The sequence below is a fragment of the Sturnira hondurensis genome, unplaced genomic scaffold, assembly GCF_014824575.4.
Source record: "Sturnira hondurensis isolate 20B ecotype Veracruz unplaced genomic scaffold, ASM1482457v3 Scaffold0000256, whole genome shotgun sequence".
In the NCBI taxonomy this organism is placed as follows: domain Eukaryota; kingdom Metazoa; phylum Chordata; class Mammalia; order Chiroptera; family Phyllostomidae; genus Sturnira; species Sturnira hondurensis.
Window position 1 is genome coordinate 5198510 of NW_028072887.1, and position 6672 is coordinate 5205181.

At 40.1% G+C, this 6672-nt stretch overlaps 1 pseudogene; it reads left to right on the forward strand.

The window, feature by feature from the left end:
• The first annotated feature begins 243 nt into the window (after positions 1 to 243).
• On the forward strand, positions 244 to 1680 carry LOC118975966 (keratin, type II cytoskeletal 8-like; annotated as a pseudogene).
• The last annotated feature ends 4992 nt before the right edge of the window (positions 1681 to 6672 follow it).

Below are 6672 nucleotides of genomic sequence, written 5' to 3' on the forward strand. Positions count from 1 at the left end.
CTTGTTTGAGAGGATTTATGAAGTTGTGAAGGAAAGACCAATCATTCATATGGAAAAGTCAGCATTAACAGTTTGCATGGGCTTGTAACTTGGGTGGGCCAAGTATATTTCACTTAGAATAATGCCCTGAAGGTCCATCCATATGCTCACAAATGGCAAAATTTCTTTCAGGCAGAAGTAGATTTTTGGATCCTCCTAAAATCCATCTGGTTCAGTCTCCTCATTTCCACTCCACTATCGTCCATGCCCACAAAGGTAACTCAGAAGACCTATAGGTTGTTCACCTCTAGCCCCTGGGCCTCAGCAGCTGCTGATACTCAACTGTGCCTCGCATCCACATCAGTTCTTTGACCTTTTCCCAGATAAGTGTCAGCTACCATGTTGGCCTACATGAATCTGTCAGAGGGTTATGGCTGGGTTGGCAGTATGGGGAGCATCACAGCTGTGCAAATAAACCAGATCTGCTGAGCCCAGTGAAGCTGAGGGGGACCCCAACATCCAGGCCTTGTGCAACCCAGAGAAGGAGCAAATAGAGAGTCTTTATGCTAAATTTGTTTCCTCTATCAATAAGGTGCAAAGCATAGAATAGCTGAATAAGATTATGTAGACCAAGTGGACTCTTCTGCAGAAGCAAAAAAAAAAAAAAAAAAAAAATGCAGTAATGTGGAAAACGAGTTTGAGCGCTACAACAACAAACTTCAGCAGCAGCTGGACACATTGACCCAAGAGAAACTGAGGCTGGAGGCAGAATTTGGCAATGTGGAAGGGCTGGTGGAAGATGTGAAGAACAAAGACAAGGAATAAATCAACAAGCACACAGAGATGGAATGAATTTGTTCTCATCAAGAAGGTGGAGGAAGCTTATATGAACAAGGCAGAGCTGAAGTCCCAACTAGAAGGGCTGACCAATGAGGTCAACTTTTATAGATAGCTGCACTAGGAGGAGATTCATGAGCTGCACTCCCAGATTTTCATCATGTCCATGGTGCTATTCATGGAATATGATTCTCTCTACCTAGATGGCATCACTGTGGAGGTCAAGGTCCACTAGAAGGAGATCACCAACTGCAGCAGAGCAGATGCTGAGGCCATGTACCAGATCAAGTATGAGGGGCTGCAGATATTGGCTGGGAAGCATGGTAATGACCGGCGTTGCAAAATGACTGAGATTTCTAAGATGAACTAGAACATTGGCCAACCACAGGCTGAGATGAGGGGCTCAATAGCCAGTGGACTTCCCTAGAAGCCACTATCACTGATACCAAGCATAATGGGTAGATGACCATTAAGTTTGCTCAGGTCCAGGTGGCTGAGCTGGAAGCTACTCTGAAAACTGCCTAGCATGCCATAGCCTGGCAGCTGTGTGAGTACCATGAGCTCATGAATGTCAAGCTGGCCCAGGAAGTAGAGACTGACACATATTGCAAGCTGCTGGAGGGTAAGGAGAACCAGCTAGAGTCTTAGATGCAGAGCATGGGTATCCATACCAAGACCACCAGAAGCTACTGAGGTCAGCTGAGCCCAGCTAATGAGAACCTCAACTACAACCTGAGCTTCCAGGCCAATGTGGGCTCTGATGGGAGCTCTAGCTCCTCCAGCCATACCAGCATCAGCTCCTCCAAAATGGTGGTTGTGAAGATTGAGACCTGTGATGGGACGCTGGTGTCTGAGTCACACTGATGTTCTGTGCAAGTGAATGACTACTGTGGTCCCTCCTGTCCTCCAAGCATGTGGGAAAGGAGCTGTGTAAGGAAGTAGAGGGCACAAGAATTCCACCTGAGGCTCAGCCTCAGACCTCAGCTTACCCTTTGAGTGGGGGAGTTTACTGCCTGGGGAACTGCCTCTTACCCACACTCCAAACTGAAAGCCAAATTAACAGTTAGCCTGCTCTCTATGTATGAGTCTGCCTCTACTTTGCTTGTTAGTTCAGTTTGTTCATTAGATTCCACATATGAGTGAAATCATATGATATTTGTCTTTCTCTGACTGGGTTGTTTCACTTAGTGTGATGCTCTCTAGGACTCTCTGTGGAGAGGGAGTTCCTTAGGGGATGGAGGGAAGGAGCAAAAAAGAGAAAGAACTCATGGACATAGATAACAGTGTGGTGAATGTAGAAGATGGGAGAGTGGAACAGGGTACAAGAGAGATAAATAGTAATAGAAGAAATATAATAAAAATAAATAAATTAAATAAATAAATAATGAAAGCTAAATGAACTGTTTTGTCAAAAATAAAGTCTTAAATTTTTCTTTCTTTTTAAAATTTTATTTTTTCTCATTTTTTATTGTTGTTTGAATACAGTTGCCTACATTTTTCCAGCCACCATTTTTCCCCCACCCACACCCACCTCACACCCTCCATTCTTCCCCATTTTGGTTTTGTCTATGGGTTCTTTATACACATTCCTTTTACTTTCTGATGACTGAATAATATTCCATTCTGTCCAGATGTGTGTATGTATATCACATTTTTTTATCCATTCATTTATCCATGGACACTTAGGTTGCTTTTATGTCTTGGCTACTATAAAGAATACTGCAATGAATATGAGGGCATAATAATTTTTTAAAGATCATCAGCATATGTTATATTCTTCAAAAATTCACATATTTATTTTAGCAAATGTTTAACTACTAAAACTAGTGTGGGGAAGTATGTCGTATGCCAAATACACACACATGCATATACACACATGTGATCATTATTGCCTGTGGATGCCTGGCTAGAGAGCCAGTGCACATTTCTGGAGCACCCTTTTCCCTAGTGGGGTTTTCTAAGGCTTAGTCATGGCAACCGAATACATAATAATAGTAAATACTTAGTCATCATTTCACTTTCAGAAATCAGAGTCCTTCACATTTCCCCATGCCTTTGACCTAAGAGGTCAAACATATTTCTCAAGAAGAAAATTATCCACAGAGAAAACGAACATAGATTAGTCCCCCAAAATTAGGCCATAAAGCATAGAGTGTAAAGGATGGAACACATTCTCTGCATCTACAGAGCCCCTTCAGTCTACAGAAACAACTTGACATCTTATGGACTTTGCTATTTATCCATGCAAGTGGATTTTGTATAATTGCAATTTGCGGAGGGGCTTTGTTACTGCCATTCTATTAATGGCAGGACCCTAATAATGTGAAGCCATTTAGCTTCTTGCTGCTACTTCTGACAAGTGGTATTTAAAAATAGCCTGCTTTCCTCAGAAATTTTGGTTACCCTGAGACAAAAAAAAAAAAAAACAAGCAAAAAACAACCCTCCCAAAATAACAACTTTGAAACATTAAAATCACCCTAAAAGTATAAAATAAAATAAAAATTATCTAGACTGTTGCAGTTGGGAGTCCTGAGAAGATTCTAGATCTGTTACTATTTTTTCATTATTCAGAATATCTGGGTGTACCTAGTAGTTTCTTTCCAGAGCATTCAAATGTGAGGTCTGAGTAAACAACCTGTGCCAGCCAGGTTTGTTAGATCTCTCTCTACCTGTTACATTCGTATTTTCTTTTCTCAAGTTTGGATTGAGTTCTCGGAGGGGCTAGAAGCAAGCCTTCTTATCAGGAAACTTCCACAAAAGCAGATATTTAATTGTGATAAATGCATGTGTGGCCCAAAGGATAAACAAAAACTAGTAGCTTATTTATTCACCTTACAGTTTTTTACTGCTTCAAAACCTAGCCTAGGAAAGGCTGCCTTAATACACTAATGTAAACACATTGTATTTTTAAAATTAAAAAACACTAATATTGAATCAAAACATTATTTTTAGGATGTACAGGAATGCTAATATTGAGTAACCCCTATGGTACTTTGACAATAACAAAAATATTAACTGTGATGGTGCATTTGCTTTTGGTGTCCTCTTGTGGCACCTGGTAAGTCTTCAGGATGTTCAGATGAAAAATGAAAGTGGATGGCCCTAGAGGACAACCTTGTTGCTTCTGCTGTTTCAGGGAACCTTGATGAAAGCCTGACACTTGACCAACCTGCTGCTGTCATGCTGATTTTGTTACCATAAAGTAGAGGCTCAAGAAAACAAAAACCCAAAACTTGCATGGGAAGTATCCTGAGACACCCTAGGGTCTATAGGAGGAAACACCCCCAAGTCAGCGTTATTTTTCAGGTGGTTGGCAACGATGGTGCTTAGCAGACTGAATGAAAATTTCCAATGTCCCGTAAGTGTTTTCGCTATGAGTGAAAGAGGCCTTAGCCATCATTTTTTATTTTAAATATGTATGTTCATGTCCCATACACACTAGGCACTGGTGGTGGAATGGAGACTACATAGGCACAATCCCTTCTCCCATGAAACCCATGAAATAAGAGCATAGTTCTTACAGGATAGGGAGTGCTGAATCAAGTTAGGAACATCCCCTGAGAAATTTTTAGGAATTTCTTGGTCCCCACCCAGACCTGCTGAACCACAAACTATGGGGGATGGGCAAACCAATATGGTTTTAAAACACTCTACTCAGGTGCCATTGAAACAGAAAATATTCATTGAACTAAAATCTCAGTATTGGGAATATCACAAGCAAGAAGGAACTTAGAAAAAGTAGAGTTAACTGGCAGATGACTCTTTACTGGTACTGGTTTTAAAGGCATGAGATCACTGGTACTTGTGGTAGAACTAATATGTTACACAGCAGTAAACCCTTCTTGTAATGATGTACATTTTCTACCCTGTAAATAAAATCTGTGAATAGTTTGTGTATGGTCCTTTAATGCTGTATGACATTTCTTTCTATTCCAAGTTTAAAGCACAGCTCCAGAATTGTTGATGGTGTGATGCTGTTTTCACAAGGCAGAGATGAGGTTTTGAATGTGTCCCAGGGCCTGGTGAGAAGTTTTCATGACAGCTCTTCTCCTGATTATGTGGCCCATGTGCAGAGGGCTCCCCCTGCCCTTGTCACCAGTGAAAACCCTGCCACACGTCCTGTCATGTTCTGAAGCATGAGTCCCAGGCTGTCTAGGTGAAAAGCCTGGGCCTTACCGGCCTGAGCCTTATATTTTAAATAGTTCTAAAATAAATTATCTGCTACTAGGTGATGGGAGCCCTTACCCTTACATCTAAACCACTGGCTCTACAAATAAAGATCACTCAGGAAGGTACTTTTTTAAAAGTACCTAAGCCAGTATAGCTCGAACCCAAGAGATTCAGCTGGTCTGAGAAGGAGCTATCCATCATTATTTTTAAAGAAATTTCCAGGCAAATCCATGTGCATCCAGGTTTGAAAAGCACTGAGCCTTGCACTGCACCTGTGGTTCACAGGCCGGACACATCATGTCATCAGGAAGCTTGTTAGAACTGCATAATCTCAACACAGCCCTGCAGAACCAGACTCAGCATTTTACTAAGACCTTCCCTTTCCTCCCAGGTGGTTAATGCATTAGTGCATTAAAGCATGAAGCACTGGTCTAGAGGGTTTGTAAGGGATCTGGGTGTCTAGTGTGAAAGTATAACACACACATGTAGCACAATTTGAGTGTGGGTTGGCATGCCTTAGGTATCTATCTCTAGGTTGTCCCTAAACTTAACACTTTTTGTGGTTTGTTAATGCCTGAGAAGATTTCTCTGGGTATATGAAAGTAATTATATCAGAAAATGCTTGTTTGGTTTAGGGACCATATAGTAATCTGGTCCCAAGGCCAATTGAGGGTGATTCTAATAGCAAACTGGAAGATTTCTTTATAAACATCACATGAAATTTATAATTCAAGGAACACTATACCTGATAATGTGTTCTATTGTATAAGAATCAATGTACTATCTGAGGCTGTTATTGATTTCACTTATTCTTACAGTCGTGTTTATCTTTATAATAATTATTCAAATAAAGTCCTATTGGGCCCATTTTTGCATAAATAAAGAAACTGAGTTCCTGAAGGGTTAGTTAAAATGCCTGGAATCACACAGCTAATAAAATGGCTAAGCGATAATTGAAACTAAGCCACTGAGACATCAAAAACCAAGCTCTTTTTATTATTCCAATTCGATTACTTTAATTCTGAAAGAGTAAGTAAAATATCTTCTTTAAACATCTTCTACAAGGTATAAATCATTCACTTTTCTTCATATAAACAAATCATAATTGACTGTAACATTTCAAAACGATCCTCCATCATCTGCCACAATGCCAAATATTCTGTACTTAGCCCCAACTTGTGCTTCATATAATCAAGTTGCTCATTTTTGGAATAGTCACTTTCTAGTGACTGTAGGCAAATTTGGTGGGATTTGGCCTTGTCAGGCTGCAGAACATTGAAATTTTTAGGTGCCTGCGTCTTTTTAGAAATTAAAAGCGTACTTTAGAGTATTCTTATTACTCTGGACTTCATGTATACATGAAGAATGTGACAAAATTAGAGTACTAAAGCCTGTCTTAAAAGGCTCTTAGTTACTGTATTCCTTTAGTGTAAAATGACCTTGGCTGCATCTTTCATGCACCCTTGCATTTGGCTTAGGATGCATAATTCATACAGCCATCAATTAGCAGACTGGAGAGCCTGCAACAAGAGGGAATATTTCATATAAATCATTCCTGGATAAATTGCTGAGATAATTAATAAAGTATAAAATCTGTGGACATCAATTTGTAGGCAACACAAGTTCATCAAAAGCAAATCAGTTTCCTCCATCTCTTGGAAAGAAATTACACACGAAGAAAACAC